The sequence below is a fragment of the Ammospiza caudacuta genome, chromosome 13, assembly GCF_027887145.1.
Source record: "Ammospiza caudacuta isolate bAmmCau1 chromosome 13, bAmmCau1.pri, whole genome shotgun sequence".
NCBI classification, from domain to species: domain Eukaryota; kingdom Metazoa; phylum Chordata; class Aves; order Passeriformes; family Passerellidae; genus Ammospiza; species Ammospiza caudacuta.
In genome coordinates this window covers 7696979-7724397 of record NC_080605.1, presented here as the reverse complement: position 1 = coordinate 7724397, position 27419 = coordinate 7696979, and the positions used below count along the sequence as shown (strand labels likewise).

General features: G+C 39.6%; 1 protein-coding gene across 1 annotated transcript in view; it reads left to right on the top strand.

The window, feature by feature from the left end:
- The first annotated feature begins 2188 nt into the window (after positions 1–2188).
- Positions 2189–27419, top strand: part of ZNF536 (zinc finger protein 536) — a 290297-nt gene continuing 265066 nt past the window's right edge. The window contains exons 1-3 of the mRNA XM_058813538.1: positions 2189–2245; positions 6555–6649; positions 18928–18994. The gene's annotated coding sequence lies outside the window, so the exon portion shown is untranslated. The remainder of the gene's footprint in view (positions 2246–6554; positions 6650–18927; positions 18995–27419) is intronic.

The following is a 27419-nucleotide window of genomic DNA, read 5'->3' as shown; positions in this document are numbered from 1 at the left end:
TGCAATAATAGTTGCCCATTATTATCCAGATGAGCTTTTGTAATGTGTGGGTTGTTTGAATACCATGTGTTAGCTATGGAACAATTAGCCAGCTGAATGGTTCTTTAAAACAATCAGATACTTTTATCTCCCTGAAAAAATACATTCCTTGGAAGTGTACTGTTTAACTGTAAATTCTGAGGAACATTAAACTCTCATTGCAAGTAGTACTTTAGGATATATGTTGATCAAGGACAAAAAGACATCGAAATATCTTGTCTTCGTGTTTTCATTTTTTTATGCAAGCAAAAAGATTTAAGGAATATTGTAGCAAACAAAGGGTAATTGTTTTAGCCCAGATGTTGCTTTTGCACAACAAGCAGGTTACAATGTTCCCACAGAGCTGATGAGCCCAATCAGTGAAATGATTAAAAATTGATTTTGTCCCTGTAATTACAGTATGTAAACTACTTAGCTTGGATTGCAAAGGAAGTGATTTTCTAATTACGTATATACTCTGGTGTCTAATGATTGGTTTTTTGAAGTAATGAAGAGAGAGCCCTAACGACTCCTTGGTGCTCTGTTGTTTAAGAAAGACCATCTTTAGAGTAAGCAGCAACAGACAAAGAGTTTAAATTGAATTTTCAACACTGTTAATGCGCACATGGATTTGTTTATTAAAGAGACAGTAGCATAATTTGATTGGTTGAGAACATCATGGCTTTTTTATTATGTAATATATTAAGATGCATGTGTCATGGTATAGGCACGGAGGTGATGGAAACATTTCTTTGTACTACTTTAAATTCATAATGCTTTCTTACAACTCAATCAGATTGCCACAAATGTCTGTTCATCCTGTGCATCCAGAACACCAACAGGAACTGAGCACAGGTATCCAATTTTCCTCTGAGCTAAGTTAGTTTTCTTAGAGGTGGAAAGTAAGTTGGCCCTTTTGAAGCACATGCATTGGAACTGAGTGGGCAGTTGTCTGAGCTGGCTTTTTACACCCCAAACAACTCCTTCCAAGAGAAGAAGCCCAAGTACAGACAAGTCAGTGCCTGGGTGTTTGTGGGCAGTGTCAGCACAGATCAGGGCGGGGATTTGGGGTGTGGGTGCTGCTCTGCAGCCACAGAGTGGGCCAAGGGTGCCAGCTGGACTGGGGTGTATTCCAGGGGAGGTCTGTGCCAGGCCCTGGGCCACCCCAGGTGGCAGACACTGTCCCTGGGCTCTGGCACTTGCAGCAGCTACTGGAGCCCCCCTTGCTCTGCAGAACTGGGGCAGGAGGGCAGCAGCTGCTCTCACAGGGGCTGATGCCCTGGGATGCCCCTGGTCCCTCCTCCTGTGTCTCTGGGGACCCCACTATGGCAGTGGGCAGAGTTCTGCCCCCAGGGTGTCACTGCTGGAGGACAGCACAACTGCAGCCCTGTGGAGCTCCTGCTGGCTCCAGTGAAATGTTCCTGCACCTTCCCAGGGCACGAGGTGGCCCTGAGGCTGCATCCACCCCTTTCCCAAGCCACAGTGGCAGGTGGAGAGGCACAGCACTGGTACAGGGGTCACTAGCAGTGATGCTGGACTGGTCTGCAGCAGGGCCTGATCCAGCCACCACCAGGTTAAATGATGTCACTGACTTTTGGGGCTTTGGATGAGGCCTGAGCATGAAGGGCAGGAGCAGCACCATGCTGAAGTGATTCATCTTGTAACCAACAACCAGTCCTGTGCAGGTACCCAGTTTGGGGTGATTGGGAGTGGGGCTGGGCTGAGCCTCATCCCCAGTGGGCACAGCTGTGAGCAGCAGTGACAGCAATGAGCCATGGAGTGCCCAGGGGCACTGAGCAACCACCAAAGGGAGCAGAGGGCACACAGGTGCAATGCATTAATAATGAGGGGCACACAGGTGCAATGCATTAACAGTGAGGGGCACACAGGTGCAGGGCACTGACAGTGAGGGGCACACAGGTGCAGGGCACTGACAATGAGGGGCACACAGGTGCAGGGCACTGACAGGGGCACACAGGTGCAGGGCATTGACAATGAAGGGCACACAGGTGCAGGGCATTGACAGTGAGGGGCACACAGGTGCAATGCATTGACAGTGAGGGGCACACAGGTGCAGGGCATTGACAGTGAGGGGCACACAGGTGCAGGGCATTAACAGGAGGGTATAAAAGGCTGGGCCAAAGAACAAGAAGGGCAGATGCTTGCAGCCTTCTGAGGTGACCTGGTGTTACTGTGTACGGGCAGATACCTGAAGCCTTCTGATGAGGTAAGGTGTTGCTGTGTTTGGGGGAATGATTAAAGCCTTCTGGAACTTTATGGTGATGCTCTGTGTTGTGGCCATCTCAACTGCAATGTATGCTGTGACAGTCCTAATAAGGACAAGTTAAGGTGGTGTTAGTGCCAAAAACCACAGAAAGGTAGAAGCTGCACAAAATAAATGCAAACTGGGATGTCTGAAGCAGAAGCAAGTAGAAAAAACCTAAGGAGCTAAAGAGAGTTGTGCCTCTGATAAAGAACTTTTGCAAACCCCTTGGCTCCCCAGGAGTTAAAAGGATGTGCATTCCTGTTCTCTTTGCTGTCTCTTGCTTACTTATATCAGGAGGGAAAAATGAGAGCGAGAGTTTGTTGCGTGATCTCGGTGATGTAAAGGCACTTCCCTGAAAGGATGTTAGATCAAACACTACAGATTTGCCAGGAGATGTGGACAAATCCTGTCGTGGTTAGCTCTGAATTTTTAAATATTTTGCATTTATAGGCAGACAACTTTATGTATTGGAGCCTTCTGAGGACATGGGCAGGGCACACACACGAAGGGAGGAAGGTCTGTAGATGGGGACTGGTACATGGCTGGGCAGGCTCTGGTGCCATGGGTGGAAACCATGGCCCAGCCTGAGAAAAGTGGTGTCAGCTCTCATGTTTTTCGGGCACAGTGGAAAAATACTGAGGTTTATTCCAGCACCCTGCTTTAGGGACTGTTTATCTCTCTTCACTTATGCATGTAACTCCCAGTGACACCAACTGGACCCTTCAGGCCCCATCCTGCATTTGTGATGAATGCAGGGCTCCCGTGGAGGCCTGGCAAGGGTGTCCTGCATGGCTCCTGGGCTGGCTTTGTGCTGTCATTGAGCCTCTTTCCCTGCCTGTATCTGTCCCTGTATCTCTGATGTGCCCAGGGTGAGAGCAGCTATGCCAGGGCAATTCAAGAGGCCCTCAAAAAGCAGCTGATAGGGAATAATTATTTAAACATGACACCTCATTCCATCAGAAAGGGTAGGCTGTTAGCAGAGGGCCTGAGCCTCGTCTCCTTGAGATTAGCAGGGCTTGAACATGGAGTTGAACAGGAATGGGATGTGCTGCTAAGAGCCCCACAATGAAGCCTTTTAGTCTCAGCATTTGGGGTAAAAGTCCTGTTGTGCAGAATAAGTCCATGCTCAAGCTTCTGTTTTCCCTTGCTGAGTGTTAGATTTCCATCTGTAACCTGCAGAAAACCTGCAGAAATCCTTCTGGCCCCTGCTCATCAGTGGGATGAGATTACTTTCTCCCTTTCATGTCTCTAATTCATTTCAAGGAATGAGCTACAAAAGCATGTTTTAAGAATGAACAGAAATTGTTCTGTCATACCCTAGTTATGTCTCACCACTACTTTTTATTTTTGTCATGCTGTTTCTGAAGAATTTTAGGGTTTTTTTCTTCTCTGGGGGTGTGCTGGATCACTCACTGAGCCAAGTGCAACTGCACAGCAGTGCTGCTGTGGGAAGCTTACTGTAATAAATTGGTCTGCAAGGATTCATGGTGCCATTTTTTAATGCCAGGGAGTGTATTAGACACTGGTAAACTGGCCCAATTTGACCTAAGTGGAACTGTCTTAATTTGTTTCCAGGCAGCTTGCTGCCTGTACCTTTAAAATATCTGCTTTACATAGTCAGTGTCAAATGTGTTAGAATAATATTAGCACAGGTAAGTAAAATACCTTTTTATAAGGCTTTAAATCATTTCTGTTACAGTTTAATGTGTAAAGCTACAGATTTTCCCAATTTGTTCGTAAGGTTATGTATCACAGACCTTAAATCATTTAAGGTTTTAGACCTGAGGGGTTCACTCTCAGTCATGAACTGGAAAGCAGATTGCAAGAGACATTGACATGCTGATCAATGACATGAAGCCTCCAAACAAATCAGTACAGGACTTTAAGAGATGAAGCCTTACTGTGTTCTGTCTGTCATCAGAATTTATAAAGCATCTTAGTGAAAGCCCCTTGAGAATCATTCCTAGAATTTTGCAAGTCATGAGCGTGTATGTAAAAGCTGAATTTTTTTAAACACAAGTAGCCTTGTAATAGCATAGCAAAAATGTGCTCTGTGATGTTGGTGTAGGAGTACTAAGAACCTGTTTAGTGAGATAACATCTTTTAGAAACCTAACAGTTTATTATCTTTGTTTCTGTTTGTTGGCTTTTGCGTTGAATGAGCTGCAAGTAAGCACTAGGAAGGTATATCTTCAAGAATTTAAGACATCAACAGGAGCAGAAATTCGAGACAAACAAGCTGTCACTGTTTTTAGGTAGTGTGCAACTGAAAATGTTGGATGGGACCTATGTTTATCTGCAGCAGTCCAGGAATTTGCTGTTCCAATGTGGTCAAATATAGTAACTGAAATTCACTTATTTAAATTTTAAAGTGTTATGGGCCTTCATAAATGGGACCTGAATCCTATCTAGATGCAATTTTATGTTTAGAAAGACCAAATCTGATGACAAGGTTTCCTTTACCCAGTTACAAACTGATTTTTATTCTCTCCAGTCAGCATTGTAGGTGCTTCTCTTGACTTTTGCAGTGGTTTTATTCTCCTGTAGCTGGGTTTACCCATTGATATGGGGTGCTGGGTTGGAGTGATGCCTTGTACCTGCTCACCACCCATTCAGCTCAATAGGAAAGTGTCTCATGAGAGGACAGGCTTTGCTGTTCAGGGCTTATAATTCAAATTCAGAGATAACTGGCAGGTAAAAGAAAACTGGGCATGAGGAGAGAGCAGGGAAGAATGTGTTCCCAGGTATGAGGAACAATGGGGATGGCAAACCAGGTGATTACTGCAGGATAGTTGGAGCTTTGCTGTGGAAATGTTAGTTTTAAAGAAAGGGCTTGAAGCCTGAATTGGAGTAATTCTCCTGTGTCAGCAAAGTTGCGTGGCAGAATTATCACTTGGAAAAGGCTTTGAAACACGTGGCAAAGCCTGGCTCAGTCTGCAAGTGAGGAGGGAGGCAGTGGGATTTGGGAAGCCTCATGGTGAACCATCCCAGTGGCAATGAGTATCCCATGGTTGGTGGGCTGGGAGCCAGAGGGGAAAGATGAGTTGGTGGGGACAGAGTGGGACTGCAGGAGCACCTGCACTGGGGGTAATCCTGACAAGGTGGAGGCTGCAGAGACCTTAGAGGATACAGGACAAGTGTTCTAGCAGTATTGCACTAAGGGAGGGCTGTGCTGCTTAGTAGTGAACTTCTGTTTTCAGAATTATTTCATACTGTTTTCATCATCAAGAGAAGCCCTCAAACTTGTTGTTTGCCCTTCAAGCCAATGAGCAGCATTGAGCAGCAGTGTGGTCCTGTTGGTGCTGACTGATTTAAACCCAATGCAGTCCAATGGCCAAGCTCCTGATGATTTCCCCCAGAAACGAAGGCTGGAATTTTGTCCACACTGCCCTTCATGGCACCCTCAGAGCAGTCAGTGCTTCCCTGGGCAGTCAGTGCTGCCAAGGTGGAGCCCTGAGGCTGTGGAGCTGGAACTGTGGTTTCAGAGCTGCTGTATGAAAGAGTTGGGTTGATGTAGATGTACAAAGTGTATTATTTGGGAGTGACCTTTAATTTTATTTGTTAGACATTCATAGGAATAAACATAGTTAGAATTCTCAGTCATAAATTCTTCAGATTATAGCTTCAGTCGAGTGAACTTTATTTTGCTCTAAGAACGCCCTTTGTTTTTGTCTCTATTTTGCTTACTAATGTAATGGCCCTAAATTCACTACTGACAAATATCTTGGAAGTATTCTGCTTGGCTTTTACTGCTGGCTCTTATCTGTTTTAAGTAGGGTTTATTAGATGAGATCATCTACAAAGGACTTATTTCTGTTATAAAATGGAATTAAAAAAAAGTAAAAATACAATTAGTAGCTGTTCTCTTTTTACTCAGTTTGAAAGATTAGAATATCAATGTCAAAGAGAATAACTGGGTTTCTGGAGTATGCTATGCAACTTTTGTTTTATCCTGTTTTGTCCTCTTTTGCTGTACTGTCTAGGGGAAAGGATCAGAAGAATTTCATTCTGTTCCTCATCATTATTTTGAGAGGAGGTTTTCCCTCTCAAAACAATCCAGAACTGAAAGAAGTTTTTATTTCCAAATATGAAATGACCACCAAACATGTATATTATGAAAACTAAAAAATAAAATGTGCTAATCCCATTAATATTGTAATTCTTAATGCTCTCTGCTGTCCTGTAGATTGCCTGCTTGAGGTGGCATTGTAATATTTTAATGTAAATGTCTGATTCAAACACTGAGTTTTGACATATTAAATTTCTCACAGGTTTTATTTTTCCAGTTGTGACCTTCAGTACCTGTCCTGTGTCTTTTAAGAATTTCTTCATCCAGGGAACAGATTCGTTGGCTTAAGAATAACTGGTAAGAATACTTATATTGTTCTCATAACATTTTCTTCTGCTTATGGATCTGAGTCTGGCTTTGTTTATCCAATTAAAAAAAAAAGTAAAATGAGGTACTTAAATCAGATTTTTAAATCTGTTCTTGCATGGTTTTTATGTCTTCAAAAATATTATGTTTATGTCTTGCAAAACTTTTTATTGTAGTTCTTTTAGGTTGTAGTCAGTGACAAATAAATTTTTTTTCAAGAAAATATTCTGCTTGGTAAAATCACGAGCATTCATCTTTATGCAGTTGATATGTAATAATTGTGTTGGGGATGAATCATCATTTATTACTTTATCATCAGACTGCTGATTTAAAAAAACACCATGACACTCCTGATTAAATTAATTTTATCATTTTTGGTTTTTTTTTCCTCCTGTAAGTTCAATAGAACATCTCATGCATATTATTAAGACCCGTATTATGTTGTGTATTAGCATGAGAAGAACACCCATGAAAATCAGTGGGTGGAGGGGTGTACTACATTGTATATGTGATTTTCCTCTGAGCTATTCCAGTGCAGCAGAAGAAAAGCTCCTGTAAAGTCTGAGAAATCAGATTGGTGTGGAAATAAGTGTGAAATCAAAATTGGGTTATTTGGCCCTCAGTTTGAAATAAAAGTCTAGCTTCCTAGGAAATAACTAATAATTAATTCCACATTCCACATGCATTAATTGATCCCTAAATCAAAATTTCGGATAGCTTCTGCTCCCAAATCAAATTCTTATGTTATTTCTTTATTTTAATTGTTATACTGGGTTGTCCATTCCTTTTTATATCTTGTGAATTAGTAGAAACTCTGTGATTCAGAGGAATTGTGCTGATTTATAGCTGATGTGAGAGGATATCCAGGCATATTAAAGCTTCAGTACTGCAAATGCATAAGCAGGTATTGAATTACTGATGCTAATGGAATTACTCACGTGAGTAAAGTTAAGTAGAGACGTAAGTGTTTTCAGGATTGATGTCTGTACTTATGAATTTATATCATTTAAGAGTATGGCTCACAATTTTTAAAACTTACTAATTGAATGTGAGCTACTGGATTTCATTCTAGACAATTGACTTGAAAAGAATTACAGTGACTTGATTCTAGAATAATTCCATCAGCTTCAGAGAAGAGATGTGGATTTTTTAATGCTGTAAATAAGGATGTAGTTTGGCCAATTCACTCCACTGATCCCCACTAATATCAGGAAATACTTGCCAGAGTAAAGGAGGAGCACAGGACTGGACAATTAGTGATACAAATGGTTTCAATCAAATGGTTAAATAGCTCAGCAAAGACGTGGTTCGTTTTGTAATAGCATTTGGAATCCAAATAAAACCATCTGAGGGATGTGCTGTTTGTTGTGATGTTAATGCACAAAACAGAAAACTCTCAGCATGTCTTGAATTTCAGGGGGGTGTTAGGAAGACATTATATGTTTAAAAAAAAGAAAAAAGAAAAAAAATTCCAAGCCCACAAACTTAAAATACGCCTGCAGAAGCTCCTACTCAATTCTAATTAACAAAGCTTACCTTTCTCTTGACCATAGAGGTCATCATGTAAACTATTTAAATTGATAGTAATATTATGCAGCACGAAATTAATTTTACATTGTATACAGTTTTTATTGTGACTTTATCTTGTTTCAAAAGTGCTTACTTTCTGATTTTGTGGATATTACTGACTGGATTACTTTTATTTTGGTTTTTACACAACAGTTATATTAGAAATTTGCTGTTTTATTCTTACCTTCTTAGTAAAAATCCTTTTATCACACAATGGGTAATTTATATCCATTACCAGCCCTTTCAATCCTTTTCAGTGGTGCTGTCAGTGCCTTTGGCACAGTAATGATTAATGTGATCTAATAATAGTGTGCCATTATATTACCTTAGTAAAACATGTACCAACATCCTATTCAGATCTACCAAATTCATAGCTTCCTATAATATTTTTGTTGAAAGACAGGATTACTATTTTTCAAAGAGGAATTTTTTTTTTTTTGCCTTTAACATATTTAATGAAATTCACAATTCTTTGCCATGGTAATCTTCGTGCATGCATTTGGGCTTGATGGGTGAATTTTATATCATTCTGCATTATTATGATTTGTTAGGCAAATTGTTTGACACGTAAAGAAAGATATGCATTACATTGTTTTGCTTTGTTAAGGGTGCATTTTAAGCACTCGCTATCTTCTGATTATTCTGCTGTATTTATCATAGAGGGTATATTTAGATTGCAGTATGCAAGAACAAGTATTTGGGCTAAAATGTGTCTTTTTCTACATTCTAACCCAGATACTGCCACATTCTGTAGAAGGCAAGCTCTCTGCTCCTCTGCCCAGCAGAACCAGTTTTGGTCATGGTTCCTTTGCTGTGGTGCTTGCTCTTTGGCAATCCCTTGCCTTTATTTTGCCAGTAGAAATGTGCAGAATGGTGCCCAACTGCGAGCTGGAAACTGGGATCATGCCTGTGGTTTTCAACCCAAGGTAAAAGCACCAGGCAGCCAAAGCCACGGGGATCTGCCCCATACCTGAGTTCCACCCAGATATGCCATTGCTTGAGCCCAAGCTCCAGCTCTCAGGTACTGCCAATTCACACAGGAGGCAGAGAAATGGTCCAGAGAACACGTTTTTGTTGGTGCTTGTGCAAGTGTTGGAGCAGCGTGTGACTGCCCTCAGTCTCTCCAGTTAGGGACCAGGGGTGCATGGAGGGGTTTGGTGCTGCTCTTGCACTGAGCGCTGATCCCCCAGTCCTCTGCAGCAGGACTTTCCACTCTTGGCTTCATCTGTTTAATAATGCCCCTAGTCAGCATGGCTGAAGAGTTGGGATCACACTGCATCCTTGCAAAGCATCTTAAATCTTCATCACCCCAAGATGTCATTACTGCAGTCAGGGAGTCACATACTTAACACTGTCGCATCAAAATCGAAATGAAACAGCGTGTCCACGTTTTAACTCTACTTTGTGATGTTTGTTAAATACATACTGTTTCATCATATCACAATAAATAATGAATGAGAAAAATATTTAAATCTTGTCAATAGTGGGAATGTCTAAAAACAAGTAAAGTGTGTGTATGCATTTATATGGATTCCTTATTTGATTTAAGCTAAGCGATACAGCTGTAACATGATTTGAAATATGCAATCAATGTAAACGAAGAAAAATATTTTGAATGCAGTATATAAACTGTGTGTGTTTTTTTAGACATATTTTTAGGAAAAAAGAGAAAGATTATGATTGTCATACCATGTAACAATAATACTGCCACTGGAAATATATGCAGCAGCTTTATTTTCTGCCACGGTAAAGACAATCTTAAGTCTTGGTCATTTAAATCAAAGACATTCTCATCTCTTCCACGTAGCTGATTCTTCATGACATAACAAGAAATGAAGGGGAAAATAAAGCCTGAAATCTTGGTTTAGCATTGTATTCAAAAGGCTTAAAGAAAGTTCCAAAAGATGCTTCCCTGTTTTTAGTAATAAATAGTTATGTACAAAATAGAAAAGCCTTTTACTCTCCAAAATTATTTTACTAATGGAGATATAATTATTTAAAGCTCTAACTGAGCTGTACCAGTCTTGAATTAGAGATGCCTTAGGTTGGACTGTGTATTGTGCAGATTGCATTGTACCTTACTGCTATATTGCTCCTGCATCCTGCAGTTTTACCAGTCAGGGCCAAGCTGAAATGGAAAATGGTGGCTTTCTTTTTTGGGTTAAGAATAGAATGGTCAGTGAAAGGTTTCTGCCTCATTTTTCCACATGCAACTCAAAATAGATGTAGGAGACTGCAGAATAGACTTCTCCAAGGTCTAAAGCATTTTCAGGGTCTGGTTCATAGTTTTTTGATATTGTTCTGTTCAGTGAGAGATTCTTGTACCAAGTGCTGGGGGCACCAGGTTCCTCAGGGTTGTTTTATGTCTCTTTCATTGGTAAAGTCAGTGAATCAGCCAGCCAAGGATTATTTCATCTGCACATCTTTATTCTGATGGGACAGGGGCCCTGGTGTGCCATCTCTGGAGCAGCACAGGTTGGAGGAGGGAGAAGAGGAGCCTGATGCAGCTGCACAAGCTGTTAAAGAGCCCCATTACACTTCACTGCCCTTGTTTGAGCTCCTGCCCGTGCTGCTGTACTGTGATCCTTAACACACTCGGGTAGGTTAGGAAGTGGCTTCTTTTGTGTGACTCTGAAAGAAAGGCCTCCCAGTAAGCAGAGGAAGGAGAATAAAATGAAATTAAAGAATCTTGGCCTCGTCTTGAAAGATAGAAAAGCACAAGAGGAAAAGAATTTTTGGCTTTTAAGGCTAATTTTATCTCTTGTGAGGCCATCAAGTCAATGAGTAGAAGTGGCAACTGGAAGTTCTTGGGTTGTATTACTCGCCACTGGATTACTGTGAGACTTTAGTAATGAAACATAAATGTTCTCTCTGTTCCCCAGTGGACATAATACCATTTACCTGTCTCAAAAATGCTTTGTAATTTAATTAACACTTGGAGTGCTCTTTGAGCTCCTTAGATAAAAGCAGGCAAAATGAGTCAATTGTTACAGAAATCCCAATTTATCCCCGTTTAAAAAAAATTACACTTTGTCTTGACTTTTTCAAACCTCAGATAATGTTTGATAGGAGTTTTGGGCTTTGTTCTTACTGGTCCTTGGAGTCACTTACTCTTAGTGATTTGCATAGGCACGGTGTAGGTATTACTTTTTTTGTTCAACAGAGTATTTTGGTGGATCATAAATTACCAGTCCCTGTGCTGGGAATCTGCTTCTGAGAGAAGCATACATTTTTAGAGAAGAGTTTGAGTTTTGCTAGACAAGTTCTTCATTATTCTTCAGTACATTCCTTTCATTGTTTCGGGGGAAAGATTTCTTAATTTTTGGTTGGGCACTGGATGTAATAGCTTGGTTTTTGTTTCATGAAGTTATGCTATATGTTACTGAGAGAGAAGTATTGTAACTACAGCTCTTCCACAACCCTGTTTCATTACCACATCCTGTCCTGGCCAGATCACTGACCAGTGACCAAACCAGTTCTTATGTAATCATTGCCTGGAAGTACTCCCTGATCTGCCTTTCATTGAAATAATTGTACAGATGCTTCTGCTTTGTAAGACAGCTGATATGTTAAGTTGATTTTTGCACCTGTGCTGACCTCCAGTAAAGAAGTTTATTTTTCAGCAAGCAGAAACACTTGCAGCAGGTGAGCTGAAGCTCCATCCATCCATGTTTTCATCTTGTGTTGGTAACAGCCAGGTCCTTCTCTCAAATCCTAAAGCCCATCTCGTTGCTCCTGGGTACCTAATTCATTCTCACACTTTTTCATGCATTCATGTGGGTTTTGCTGCCTGCCCCTCACTCTTCTTTTCAGACTGTAGAAACAGCACACGCATACCTGGATACAGCTGGGCTCAAAGTGAGTTTCTTGTAAAAAGTCTATGTTCATACATTTTCTCCCTTTTAATCTACTTTCTGTCTTATTTTAACTGCTCAAAAGGAGTTTACACACGCTCCTAGATAAGGAGATAATCTCAACAAGCATTTTACCACAAGCAAAAATGTGGCACACCTGTTTGCACACAGGCTTGATGAAATATCTCAAAGTTATGCTAAGCAAGTCTGCCATTCCCTTCTGGTATTAAAAGTGTCATTATCTTGAAGTTCTAAGTTGCACTCTTTGTGTAACAGCGCATAATAAAACCTAGAAGTAAGTTTATATCTTTCTTATTCTTTCCTTCATCCTCTCCAGCAGTTGTTTCAGCAGAACCCTTCTGCTTTTGCTTTGATAATTTAAATAGACAGTCTGATGCAGTTGTGACAAGCAGGGCTGACTCTCAGCTCTTGTGGAAATCTGGCTAAGTCAGAGTAGCTCAAGTGATCTGCCACTGCTTTTCAAATATTTCAGAGTAATACAAGCTCCATTTATCAGAAACTGTTAATCTTTTTTCTAACTCTAGATCTGACTTCCCTTTTGTATAAACTTTACATTTATTTCACTTTTTAAAGCACATTCAACCACAAAAGAACTGGAGAAAAGGTAGAGGGAGATGCCTGTGGAGTTTATACCTCTGCCCATCTGCAGTGCTGGGTAGCAGGGCTGGGAGTGCTGCAAGTGTGCAGTAGCAGTGTGGGCACCTGTGCAGCACTTGCCAGGGGCAGCTTGTTTAACAACAGGTGAAAGTGTGCAGCTCTAGCAGTCTAAAGCAGAAGCTTCTCTGCCTTTCTCATGCCCTTTCCCTGGAACATTACATTTTTTACTGCAAGTGTGGCTGGATAAAAATAAAGCACATCTTAAGGCTCTTAATAGAGATCCCAAGTGTTGCTTTGAATGGACATTGTCCTGTGAGCTCAACAGTGGAGGAAAATTCTTGTTTTCCTTTTCTTTCCTGTGGGTAACTGCACATTTCATAGCTGACCAAATATGCCAAGGCTATGGAAAAAGAGAAAATGGCAAGATGACTATTTCCCCCAAACAGTAAACACACATTGCAGCCTGGCTTCTTGTTTGAGAATGCAAGATTTTACTTTTTGAATAACTACTGTATTTTAACAATAGGCATCAAGTGGTTGCTATGTGATACACAACAGTGTTTTTCATGAACTTTTGGCTGCTGAATAAGCCCAGCAAATATGGGTTCTTACCCTTTTAGTTTTCTGGGTCAATTCATTTTGCACAAAGGAGAGAATGATAATTTGAGTTGTAGGCAGAGAATGTTTTCTTCACATAGTGGGGAAGATGAAAGCTGTTTTTATTTGATTTCTTTTTAAATTAAAAATTATAATTCTTTATAGAGTTACAAATAATTATCTTATTACTAAAGGCATCCCATAAGCATGTTAGAGTCTTTCTCTGTAAAATAATTGCGGATTGTCACTGCAAACAAAAAGTGAGGGAGAGTGAGGGGAAACAAATATATATGCCATGTGTATGTGTGGAAGTTATTTTATTTTTTCAAAATGGTATTTGATTGCCTCAAAAGTAAAGACTTAGACAAATGCTATTTTTTAGGTGGTGCTGGCTGATTATAGACCATATAGAGTTGTTTTCTGAACTGCTGTTGTCTAAATGCTCAGCCCTTTCCTGCTTATGTGTCAGAGAGGACAGTGTCTATCAGATTTAGTTGGCTTCCTGATGGGACACCACATTGAGGGTGCTTTTATGTTCTTATCTTCCCTTCTTCTGTTGTTGGAATCCCATGGAGCAGGATTTCTGCAAAGTGTGGAGCTGAAATCTGCGTGAGAGCAGGGGCTGGCACTCAGGAATGGGAGGGGAGGGGGCAGGTGAGGGGTGGAGGAGCAGGAGGATGTCAGCAGCTCCTGGGAGCACACAGAGGAGCAGCATCAGTGGCACCTGACAGGAGGGAGGAGGAGGAGAGACAGAGAGAAAGGAGAATGCTTGGGATAGGGGAGGAAGGGCAATCCAATGGAAATGGTTTCTAGCTGTGCAAAGGTACATGAGAACATGTACCTGACTCTAGTTCTTCAGTGCTGAAATACTCATTTAATGGTCCTCACAGAGGTGTACACAGGAAGGCTTTGGCAGAGAAAAAAGGGCTTGGTTTGGAGAAGAGTGAAAGTTTGAAGTGTTGCTGAGGACAGCTCCACCGTGTAGAAAGACAAAGAGGATGGGTGGAAGGTTTATCATGCTCTTCTCTGAGGTGTTTCTAAGCCACGAGCTGTTCTGTCCTGGAGCAGATGTGGAGAGGGCTTTGTTTAGTCTTGGCCAAATTAATGGGACACAGAGTTTATGTGACAGACTCACCAGGGCTCTGGAGGGCAGCTGGCTGAACCATGGGAGTACTGAATTTGGTTTCTCAAGGAAAATACAGCTGTGATTACTCTTCCTTGTGCTGTCTGTGTATGACAGCATCCATCAGTGCTCATCCATCCACTGAGGTGTCACAATGAGACGTGTTTGAAAATGCCAAAGATGCTCAAATTTCATCTGAGCACTGTGGCTGTTCATTCTCTAAGGCTCTTTTCTTAGCCCCTCACCGTGTGCCAAAACACAGCTCTAGAGCAGGCTCCAGAAAGGCTCCAGTCAAAGCCATCTCTCCTATCATCTGGACATAGCTTCAATCAATTCTCACAGTGGCTGTAGTTCTCTATTTGTGTAATTTACATAATTCCATTAGGTTGAATAAATTTACACAAATTTGTACCTTCTTCTGCTGGGGAGGTTTGTGTTGGTTTTTACTGCTTTGGGATTTTTTGAGCATAGTCAGTCAAGCTCTGTCTGCATGCAGCCACTGTGGCAGATGCCAGCCAGAAAAGCACCCATGTTTCACCTTAGAGATTTCCTTACTGAGAAGAATGAAGGAAGTTACAATACATCCCAGGTCACTGCATCCTGACAATGCTCAGGAAATTCTCATCTTCCCTCTGCCTTTTCCCAGTTGCCCTTCTCTATTGCCTCTTTTTGGTTAAGTTCATTTCAAATTCAATTTTGAGGGAAATACCTTTTCTCTTTGGTCTCAGACACAGCAACACCCCTGCCCCACAGATGATAATAGGGATTGCTTACTCAAATAGAAAGAAAAATTCTTTTATGGATGACATTTTTATTTTATTTTATTAGATGTTCCATGTAAAGCATCTATCATTGGAATAATTTTCCCTCTCAAAGTCATATCAGACACAAAGCTGTCTTCAGGGCTATTTCTTCTAGTTCACTGGACAGCTGTTCTGCCTGAAAAGAAAGAAAAGATCATATATCAATCAAAGACTTCAGGAGAATCCTTATGTTCTTTATCTAATAGGAAAATCCTAACTGTGAATTCTTGATCTTCTGACTTCTGCTTTTTCAGTTTGAAGAACTGCACTGATATATTTTGCAAGACTATCTGTTGGGTTTATTTTTTTAATGTATCTTTTGTGTGTCGTTTTGATGCTAGGAGGGTGTTACAAACTCATCTGCACTGGCGACAGCCACATCATAAGCAAACAGTTTTCTTACCCCTGTGACTCGATTCATCCTCCTCTGAATGTCACTATGGGCAGAAATTAGTGCTGCTTAACAGAAACAAGATTCTCATCTCTGCTCTGCTGGTGCTGAACTACTGATTTCCAGTGGAAAGAGACTAAAGGGCTGAAAGATGCCCAACCTGCAACCTTCTAAACTAGTACAGATGTCTGTATTTAGTCATCATTCTGAAGTTCTGTAACTCCAGTGCAGTGACATAAGTAACATAGAATAATTATTTTTTAAAAATATTGCTAGTTATACAAGTACCCCAGTCTGCCATGCTAACTTAATGAAGATTCAAAGTACATTAGAGTTCCTGGCCTTTAGAAAGTATTCAGAATACTTATACAATTTATTAAACAGTATGTATGCACAATTGCAGAATTGAGATTAGTGGGTGTCCTTTCATCTGTGAGTGTGAGGTGAGACACAGAAGCGATGATGCTGCCTTTCAGCCTAGCACTGATCACCTTCCAGACTGGAAACCACATCCTGCAGGCAGGGATTCCTGGCTGTGTTAGGCTGTGAGCTGAGTGTCAGAGCATCTTTGCACTGCACAGGTACGCTGGAACCAGCCTGGAGGCTGACTTGCAGACACAGGAGCCTAAGGGAGCTATTAACCAAACTTGAACATTTCTGCCCAAGGGAAAAACAAAGGCAAACTCAGCTTCAAGAAGGTTTTTGTATGCACCTGTTGGTGCCCTTTAAAGCAGTCTGTTCCATGTTCATGCTATGTTGGCATTTGTTGGTATCTTCAGAGCCCACACAATGCCATGTGGGGCCCAGCAATACAAAGATTTGCAGTGTTTTGGTGTTATTGCTGAAAGAGCCCCTCTGTTCTCTCAGCCAGCAGACCTTGACTTTGGTAAGGCTTTGCAAGGGCTGTCTGGCCTGGATTCCTTTATGTAGGATTGCAAGCAAAATTAAGGCATGACGCAGCTAATTATGCAAGGGAAAAGAGGTATGAGAAAGGAAAGATGTGCCAGCATAATTGCTGTAAATTCTTGTATTTACATATACTTAAAGTTGTCCTGATCCCAAATTTCCTGAAGCAAATGAATTTATTGATTGTAAGCAGATCTTGGATCATATGGCTTGCCACATTGGATCAGAATATTGTGCCATCAAGTGCCATTGATTATGACCAGGAGCAGAAGATTTAGAGCAAGAAGCAAGAAACCTGTGATCACTCATTTTAGAATAAGCTCTCCTTAAGGATGCTGTAATTATAAGCAGGACTCATGGCCAGCGTGCAAACTGTGATAGCTCCAAACAAAGGGAAAACAATTGGGATGATTTAATTTGCTTTTGCTTTGAAATAATAAAAAAAAGAGATCAGTTTTATTTAATCAATAGACTCTAGGGTTTGATGTATGGATGAAAACTTACAATCAGTGGAATAATACTTCTGGTTAAGCACTTCTCATCAGGAACTTGTTTGACCTGTGAGCTGCTTCATTTTTTAAACTTAGATGTCTCTATAATAGAACTTCTAAAGATTGTTGCAGTGCCAGCATGGGGAGCGTGTGTGTGTCTGTGCTTTAATATGGATGCATCTTGTAGGAGAGGAGATAAACCTTTTTCTTTGTACACAGACACATACATGATTTATCAAACATATTGCATTACTCTGTCTTTACAGTAAAACGTACAGTGGATGTGAATTACTCTATCTGTGAAGGATTAGAAACTCTGATGTTCTGTCTTGTATTCAAGAAGAGGATTACTCTGCAGATAACGTGCAGATAATTTACTTTTACTGAGGCAGTGCAGTTTAAGGACCGAAAAATCAACTTTCTAGAGGTAAAAGGAGTAGGAATTGGTATGGAAAAATATAGGGTAGTTGACCACTCATGGAAATTTCAGGAGAACATCAGATATATATCATTATATATTTATTGAACAGTTGTCATTTCCATCTTCCTAAAATGGTCTTTTGATTAAAAAAAATTAAAAATATGTTGTAAATGCCGAGTACCTTGAAATTCACCAATTTTATTGCATGCATTGGCATGATTGGTATGATTACATGCCAACAGCTCATTTGAATATGAAACATCTGTACATTATTATTTAGGGATTTTTCATCTGTTGATTTTAGAAATGAGGATTTTATGAGTCCTTGCATGCATAATTGTGTGTTACTTATATACAGAAGCAGTCAGTAATGAAAGAATTGGCCAAAACCATACTGCATATGGTTTTGTGATTAAGATAGGAAATGCAGTGCATGAAGAAATACAATATGCACTGCATTTGATTTTAGGTGTGGCAGCAGCAATTATGATTTTGTAACAGTGGAAGTAACATGACAGTTCAAAAGCACAGTGAGAAGATTATGCTTTCTTATACACAGCAGTGTAAATTCTTAAAATAACAATGTAATTTTTACATTTTTCACTGGAAATCAAGGTAATCCAATTTAGAACAATTTATTCTCAACAGGTATGGTAAAAAAAAAGATATATCATTCTGGAGTGTGGTATAATACATTAATTTTTATGAGTGAGTTATGAAGATGTACAACTCAGGACCTAGGATAAACATCATATTCCTTAATTAATCCATTACATTATGGCACATAAGTGTCACTTTTATTACCCTAAAATGAAAAATGTTGGGGAAAGAAAAAAAGCCTGTTTTTTCTCTGTATTAGGAAACCTTTCTTATAAAATCATAAAAACATAAAATCTACTGCAGCAAACACTATTAATGAGTTAAACATCTAAATTCCTTGAAGACTTGTAAGATAAAGAGCCATCATCTTCTGGTAATTGTTCAAATACGTTCTTAGCTCAAATATATTAAAGCTTCTGCATGCTGTTTCTACATGTTTAAATGAATCCAGACAACTTAAATTCCAGCTAGAGAATGCTGGTGAAGCTGTGATTGAGCAACAATATAGGAACATAGTGAGAAATGAAGGAAAAAAAAAAATCTGTCTTTTTATATCCCAAAATGCAGTGATGTAGATTTTTATAGATTCAGAAGCCACCCACAGAGATCTACAATGAACCTTTCTGTCATATGGATCTTATCCTAGCCAAGATTCTCCCTTCTGCTCCAGCACAGATCTCCAGGAATCTGGTGAATATTTTTAATGGCTAGGAAACTCATAATTTCTAGAAGAAGGGTGGCAAAATGTCCTCTTTGCCTGAGTGCTCTGGCCCCACCTTAAGAAGCTGTTCTCTTTGTGTCTGAGTATGATTGACTATCACATTTTAACCACAGAGTTTTACTTACAGATTGGAATGAATATTAGGCTTGTAATGATGAATATTTTGTATTTTCAGCAAAGGGTCTACGAGAGCACTGGTCACCCATTGATTAAAGAATTGGATCTCAGCACACTCCAGCCAGGTAAGTCACACCAGCCCTGCAGCTCCCAGCACCTTTGGGTAGGTGGGTGCTTTTCTCAACAGCAGTCACTGCCAGGGCTGCCCAGAGCATGTCTGGGAAATGACACCAGATCTCATCAGTTCCTGGGCAGAGACTTCTCAATGCAATTTATCTCTTTGGTTATCTAATGTGGGAGCTGTTTTCCCAAAATGTGGTGTTTCAGTTGTATCTAAGTGCTGAAACAATAACTGCATCTTGTCTACTGCACTGCATTGGAACTTCCTGGTATCAAACCCATAGATTGTGAATGTCTGCTTTGTAAGCCCAAATGATCTTTTACATATCTGTGTGAATGCATTTTCACGTGATTTCACAATGCTGGGTTATCTATCACTATTTGTCATTTCTAAAATCTGATACTAATAGAATTTAGTATTTGTCATTTTACATTAAAATAAGAAAAGACATAAGACAACACAAACTAAAACACTATTAATGAAAAAACTAAATTAGAGATTATTGTGCATTGAAGACACAAAATTTAATACAAATTAGCACAATACAAAGAAATATGTTTTTCTGCTATCTCAGTATTAGAAGAATAGCTCTGCTTTTCTCCATATGTCTGTGTCACCAGGTTGTTATTTCTTTTGTTTAGTCATATAATAGAATGTGTTGAGACATATTATCCTCAACTTGTGTAACAGCCTACAAATACTGATTGCAGTTTGAGCTTGTTATGGAAAAGTATTGCCCTGTGGATTGAGAAAATGACCAACAGCGGACTATAATCTATGAAGCTGAGAGTAAAATTGCCAACTAGAGGTCATTTTTCAAACCAAGGGGCAATAGTTTTCTACTATAAACTGAATATTACAGTCAGTATATGTTTTATTAAACCATTTCAGAAACTTGGGAGCAGTTTTATTTAAACTTCTTGCTTGATGTGGCTCAGAGAACAGGCCCAGGGCAGCCCACAGAAGAGGCCTAGTGCAGTCTGTATAATAAATATTCTGTATACTCAGTAATTATGAAGGCTTTAGGGCCTTGATGGTGAATGGCCATATCCTGCCACCATTCTGAATCCTTAGCAACAATTGAAGTCATTAAGATTTGTGTATAAAAATGAGTGCAGGCTGCTGTTTCTTACTGTAATACTGTGACAATCTAGAGCCCAACTATATAGAAAAGCCAATTATGGCTATTGCAATCTAAAAGATTAAAAGGAAAATGCCTTTTCCTCCTCCATATCCTCTTACTGTTTTTCTCCCTACTGAAGTATGGAGATGATGGCACTCACACAGGGGTGATTGCCTTAGTCAGTAAGAGGATTTCCACTCTGGAATAACAGAAATGACAATAAACATGCATGGGCAAAATGAAGCCTTTAACCTCTCCTATAACACACCTTGCTTATCCATAGAGGGTTCTGCCACCCTGTGCCTGGGAACAGAGGTGTTTTCTGCAACCATTACCTGCAGTGATTCTTAGATGTTAATATTTTTTCAGTACAAAACCCTCTGTGACCTTCAGGGTTTAAGGAGAGTGATGGGGAGGTCCAGCTTCTCTGCAAAAGTGGGGTGCAAAGAACTATCAGGAGGACCACAGTGGCTTGGGCAGAAGGAAGCCAAACAAAATATTTCACTTTTTCCTTGAGAATCCTTGATAAAAATAATCTTGTTTAGAGCTCCTTGTGGGACTTCTCCTTAGCTTCTTTTGTAAGCCTCAACATCAGTTTGTCTGCCTTGTAGGATTTCTGATTTTCTATTTTGGGGCAAAACTCAGAATCTGATCCTGGTTCTGTGGCATAACCATATCACAGACCAATACTACTATCTTGTTCACAGCACACATATTTAAATTCCTGTATGCCTAAGTTGGAAATTCACATGTCACAATCATGCCTGTAAATTGTGAGTTCCCATAAGCATAATTGAAGATTTCTATCTGTATTTGCCAGATTATCGCATAGTTACAGCTATAGAATGGGCAAATTAGGAGCAAAATATGTTTTTCTACTTGGAGTTTTTAAAAGCCAGACCTTCCATCCATATGGGTATATATATTATAAAAACACAGACATAATTTTAAAATGGTCATAATTTTAAAGGTCTGCATAAAACTTCACCTCAGCAAGGGTGATGGATTGGAGTAATAAAAAATGGAGCAGCAAAAGTCCTGTTGTACATCTAGTCCACCTTCTTGACATTACAGGATTGTTCCCTACAGGGTACTTGCTGATACTTCGTCCAGAGCAGGTTTAAATGTCCCAAGCAGTGAAGCTCCCACTAAAGTTTGACAGACATAATTCAAAGGATATTTTTCTGAACCTCTATCTAAAATTGAACAGTTTACCATGATATGTTGGTCATAACTTCAGGGACCTGTCCTGTGTGCATCTCCTTGGTTCTTCCAGGCTTCCAAATATTTGCAGAAAATCTCCATAAATTACTTTGTATTCACCATGCCATTTTCTCTCATCCTCCACCTAACACTGTCACTGGGCAGATTGTGAGGGTTTTAAAGACTGGGCCAAATGAAAATAATGCTATTAGTTTAGTGCTGCATGTATTGCCTAATATACACACACTATATATACGATTATGTATCTAGTCTGTGTTCATTTCTAGGGGGATGTTGTTTAGAGGACTGTCTGATTCTATTGGGCTTCTGCAAACATATAATTAATCTCATTTTTAGCAATGCTTAGCTCCAAGCTGATGGTGTAGAAATATAGGGTTATTAGTTTCTAGAACATTTTTATTATGTACTTTCTATTTTGATTGACAACTATTAATATTTTAAAATGACAGAGCTAAAACTTATGCTGCCAGATAGCATCAAATGTAATGTATACTAAGTAAACAGAAGCATGTGAGCAGGATAATATTTATTGTATAGTTACACAACAATGTGCAAGAGACTAGAAGGAGAATTATTCTTCAAGAGGGATATTTGGTATTTTACGCTCTCAAGAAATACAAACTCAGGACTGAACTTTGTACCCCATTTCCTCAGGGTAGCATGCAGAGTTTGTCATCTATCCTGGATGGGTTATTCTTGAAAGCTTCCATTCTTCACCTTCTTTTCTCTCAAATGGTCTGTATAGAGATAAGGGAGTGAAGATCCTTCCAAGATGAATTTTATGGCTCCTCTTCTTTACCATTTGATGTTTTTTCTTGCAGCTCCAGCTGAAATTTCTGTTGAACCCTTTTCCTTGAGAGAAACTGTCCTTGAGAGCTTGACTGTGCAAGTCAGGTCCTGTTGGGGAAGAGGCACAGTCAGAAGTGTTGTGCAGTAGGAGATTCACAAGGAGAAGGATTGTAGCCACTGTGCCCAAGTCAGGTTGCAATTTCTCATTTGGGAAAAAAAAAAAATAGCCAAGCAAATAGTAATTTTGTCTTTAGAACAAAAGTTATAGTTACTATGAAGTATATGCAAATTTCCCATGTTTTTCTAGTGAATATTTAATACAAAGCAATTAGAAGCAGGATAAGAATTACATAGCTTTTAAAAACAACAAATGAAGAGGCTCCTATTTTCATGATACAACTCACCCATCTAAGATTACTGATGGAATTCAAGGGAACAGGAAGGAGTTGGAATGTTCAGAACCTGGTTAAGAAGGTCATTCTTAGGTCTCTGTGCCCCAACTGCCCTGCTGGAGCCAGGCCTGGCTTTAGAAGGATGGTAGAGAGGTGCATCTCCTGAAAACACATACAAACAATTCAAACAAAGTGAATGGAGATGTAAATTCTTGTGCTGTGTTAACAAGTAAATTGATAAAACTAGCATTAGTCAATAAGGAGGAAGACTTTAGGCTTTTTTTTTTTTAATAATTTTAGTTTGCGTCCTTAAGAGCAAAAATTAGCTCAGTTTTAGAGAAGTTTGTCAGGCACAAAATATATTAGGCAGAAGTACCTGATTTATCTTGTGTAGTGAAAGGAATAAAGCTGTGTTAACCTTGTGTTCTATCTCTACTAATTTTTCATAATTTAGATCTAGCTTGACTATTTCAGTGAAGTACCATGTGTACCTATATTTAGCAGAAGAAACTCTAAGAGGCAACTCTTATATTATTCTCAATTCAAATTTTTTATGAATGATGAAGAGTAACCACTTGTTTGTCCTTTGCCCACCACCAAAACAGGTAGCTGTAAAATGACAAGATAATATCATTAGACAGTTGGTTTTGACAAAAAAAGATTAGCTAGAGAAAAGAAGGAGAGTCAGTGGGGTTGATATATTTCACATTTATTTACTGTCCTAGGAAAATGACTCATTGAGACAAAAGATATCCATGTGTGAGGTGTTTTAATTTTTCCCTGAATGTGCCTTTACATACAATGCCTGTCTCCTGCTGGGGTTGTTGGGCAGCACTTTTAAACAATTGCAGTTTCTAGCTGCAATTAAAATGTTGTTAAACACAAGATTATATATATATAAAATACCTGATCACCCAGCATTTATTATGAACTGTTTGATGAAGTTCTGCATTCATTCCTTAAATAGATCACATCATATTTTATTGTTGTTAAATTCTCTTTTGGATTACAACCTTCTCTTTTCTCTTGAGTTTACATGGTTGACTGCTGCAGCATTCATCCACTGTGCCTTCTGCACTTCCTTCAGCTTTTCCATTCCTTGCAAGTGGTTTTCCTCTTGGCTTGTGCTTGGCATCAGGTTGATGCCATTAGCAAAAATATCTTAAAATGTTTATTATCAATCTGGACTGGTGAGGGAATTGCAGGTGCTTGTGGAAGCACAGTTTGGGAAGAGTAGTTCCTGTCGATCAAGGCAATGTGTCATCGTGCCTGATGTACTTGTGAATTGTTATCAATCCTGTTACCAATTTCTGTCTAATCCCTCCTTGTCCATCTGTGATGCTTATGGTTCATCTCTTCTGGGCATTAATATTCACGTTGCAGAATGATACATCTAATGAGCGACCCCACTTTGGGGGAACAGTGCCATGTTGTGATAGAATAAAGTGTCATGATGTCTTAAGTAAATAAGCCAATTGGTCTGGGAAGAGGAAAAAAACCTCATCTGGCAGGAAAAAAATAATAGGAGAGGCTGTTGGTGTATGACTCCCACTGAAATGAGGGTAGTACCCAGCAGAATACACATGAAGAATTGTGCCATCACACGAGTAATCAAAGTGAGGATGGTTTGGATGCTGTAAAGTGCCTTTCAGGTAGGAATTTTGGATTTTGCAGCCATGGTTCCTGTAAACTTCCCTACTATTCTCCAGCCCAGTGCAAACTGTAATGTTTTGTTCTGAGATTTGGGAAGAATTGCGTCAGAGATGTTACTCATAGGGGTCTTTACTGCAGCCTTAGATCACCAGGGTCAGGATTTCAATGCCAGTACTGTTCCCATTTGAGCATCTCCTTTGTCTCCTGTAATGTAAATCCTACCCTCAAATGCTTGTGTAGGGTTGGCACTGATATTCAATGGGAGCAAAGGCATCAGAGATCAGATGGAAAATATGTATATTCTGCATCTGTTTATTGTATGTGGCAGCCAGGCAAAGTGATGGAGCAACACTTTAAAATAAACAGGATCTTTATTATACAGTCAAGTGGGGAAAAAGTGGATGTTTCTATTTATCAGTTGGGTTTTTTTTTGTCTTGGGTGTTTCTATCTTTGACTGATACAAATATTTTGGAATCTAAACATATCTCTGCAATACTGTTGTGTCTTTGTTCTGGATTTCTTTCATCTTAACTTATCAACACAGTATATGAGCCATTTTATCCTACAGTGTTATCATCATCCTAGTGTGTATTTGCTCATTAATGTCAGGTTAAGATCTAAAGAAGTACGAAAGTAGGAGTGAAATTTCTTTCTTTCCTTTTTTTTTTTTTTGTTTGTTTGTACTAATCTTTTTATACTAATAACGATGGAAAAAGGAAAAACTGTGCTGTGGCTTTAGCTAAAGAAAATATATACACATTTTCCACAAGTGCTCTATTGCTTTCAGACTTGGGCTGTCTTAAATATTCGAACTCAAACACGATATTAAAACAAAAAATGTCATCAAGTCTCTCTTTGGAGTAGGGACTAATTAGTTTGGTATTTAGAAATAATTGAAATATCCTAAAAAAATATGCATTAGAAATAAATGTATGTGAAATGCACATTCTAATATTTATACTTTTTCACTGAATAGATTTTTTTTACCCATATCCTTTGCATAAGTTCATGAAGAGTTGGCAAGGTCTGTTTTTTTATACACCTGATGTATATAGTGAAGAAATTTTGAAAAGAGAAAGTACCAATGGAAAAATGTAAGAGCTAATAATTTTTTTAACTTGCTGTGGGTTGTTAATGGGACACACATTTGTTACACAAGCTGTCTTCTCTCTTTTCCTTTTTAGTTTTCCCCCCAAAAATTTACCCTAAAAGTACTTTTAGACAGCTTTTGCATTTCTTAAAAAACATAGAAACAAAACTAAAACAGCTTTCTGATTTCCATTTAAAAAACTGAAATTTTCTGGAAGGGTACAGACAGAAGAAGGGGAGTGGGCCAGGCAGGCCACAATTTACACATTGGGTGTATAATATAAGGTGTTGAAAATTCTCACAGCTGGAGCCTGCTCCTCTCCACTAGCTAGGCAGGAGGAGAATTGTTCTAATCTTGGCCACATTGGCTGACACTGTCCAGCAGCAGCTCTGGGCGAGTGGTTGCAGAGGGAACCCACAGCAGAGTCCCACGGGGAGCGATGGGCGCTGATCCTCTGCTGACAACGGGGGTCAGAGGAGGTTCCCCAGCTGAGCAAAAGCCTCAAGAACTCCAAGTGAGTGATTCCTTTTCTCTTGGGGAGCTCAGCTGCAGGCTGAGGGTGTTGGATGGACCAGGCTCCTGCAGAGCTGCTCCTCATGCCCCAGCCTCCACCTGAACCATCCAGCCCTTGACACTGCTGGTGTTTGTTCCTCAAAATCCTTCTTTCCTTTTGTGGGGACGCATCACCGCCCACAGCCTCATAAAAACAAGCACTTAAGGATATGTTTTGTCTTGAAAGCTTTTAAATTTGATTGAGATGATTTCCAACACAAAATACATTTTCTGAAGTTTGCAGGGGTGGGTATGCAAATGTTTTGATAGAGTTGAAATGCCTGGTTTACATCTGATCATTTCAGATGGTTAGGGTATATTGCAATAAAGCACACTAAAACATACATGACAGAATTTAAGAACAGTGTTTTGACTTTCCTAAGGTAAATGTTTTCACATTGCAACGTCAGTTTTACCCTGGTTTGGGTTGAAACCAAATTGTCAGGTGAAAGTTTCATTTTTAGCAGATTTACCTATGCTAATGAGCTTAGCAGCTCTGGCTCTTTCCTCTCAGTCCTTCCTGAGAATCACCCTGTCTGCCTCTACTTGTTGCTTTATTATTTTTCAGAGCTGTCAGTTTTCAGTCCTCTCCAGACTCCCTCCCCTGTAGCAGGAGGCACAGAGGTCTCTTTACTGCATTCAGAGCATGAGGCACAAAGAAGCCCACAGTCTAGTTACTGAGCTAGGTTTATTGCAGCAAGTTGGCATTGTAGGGCGCATTCTTCTCAACATCTTGAAGCTTTTAGCAAGTCTTTTCTCTTATTTGAAAACTGCCACAGTTTGGCTTCTGTTTATGAAGGAGTCACAGCCCTGCAACACTGATTTGTGCTTGCCTAACTCTGTTCTGGTGTGCTTTCAGTAGCATGGCAGTACTGTGTGAAACCTTGCAGCTTTATTTACTACATCAAGTTCAGCAGCAGGCAGTGCTTGAATTTGAGTAAAACTTGTGTCAGAAAAGTAAAAGAAAAGGAGATAGAAGGCAATTTTTTGAATACATTTCTGTACCCTCCTGTTTGTGTACATTTAAATTTATAATAATATTATTTATTATTATAATATAATGTGTTAAGACTTGCAGGATTTCTCAGCTTTATGGGTCAGAAGTCTTCTTTATTGACAGGCATTGTCAATGCAAATTTTCCCAGATCACCCAAATACTTTATTTCAAGAGACTGACCCTCCAACCTTGGCACTGATGCTAAAAATATCAATTTATATACTAATTAATGTAGTACTGACTTTTAATGACAGTTTAATACATGTTAGTATTTTTTAATACATGTTAGTATATGAGACTACACAGCATAGAAAGTATGTACAAAAAGTTAATCTATCTCCCTGGAAATAACACTTCTATTTCTTCCCTTTAGAGAACAAATTTTTTAAAAAGATTGTTGACATCTTCTTAACTAAAAAACAAAATCACCCTAATTGAAATGTTTAAAATATATTTTCTGAGCCGTTCAGATCTCCCCAGAGTGTGTCAGGCTGCTGCAGTGTGCAGCAAGCCCTCTTTGTTCCAGTTGGGCCCTCTGGGCAGTAAGAGTGGTGTGGGAAATGTACTCTGAGAGGGTCTAAAATAGACAAGTGGGACTGTGCTCTTGC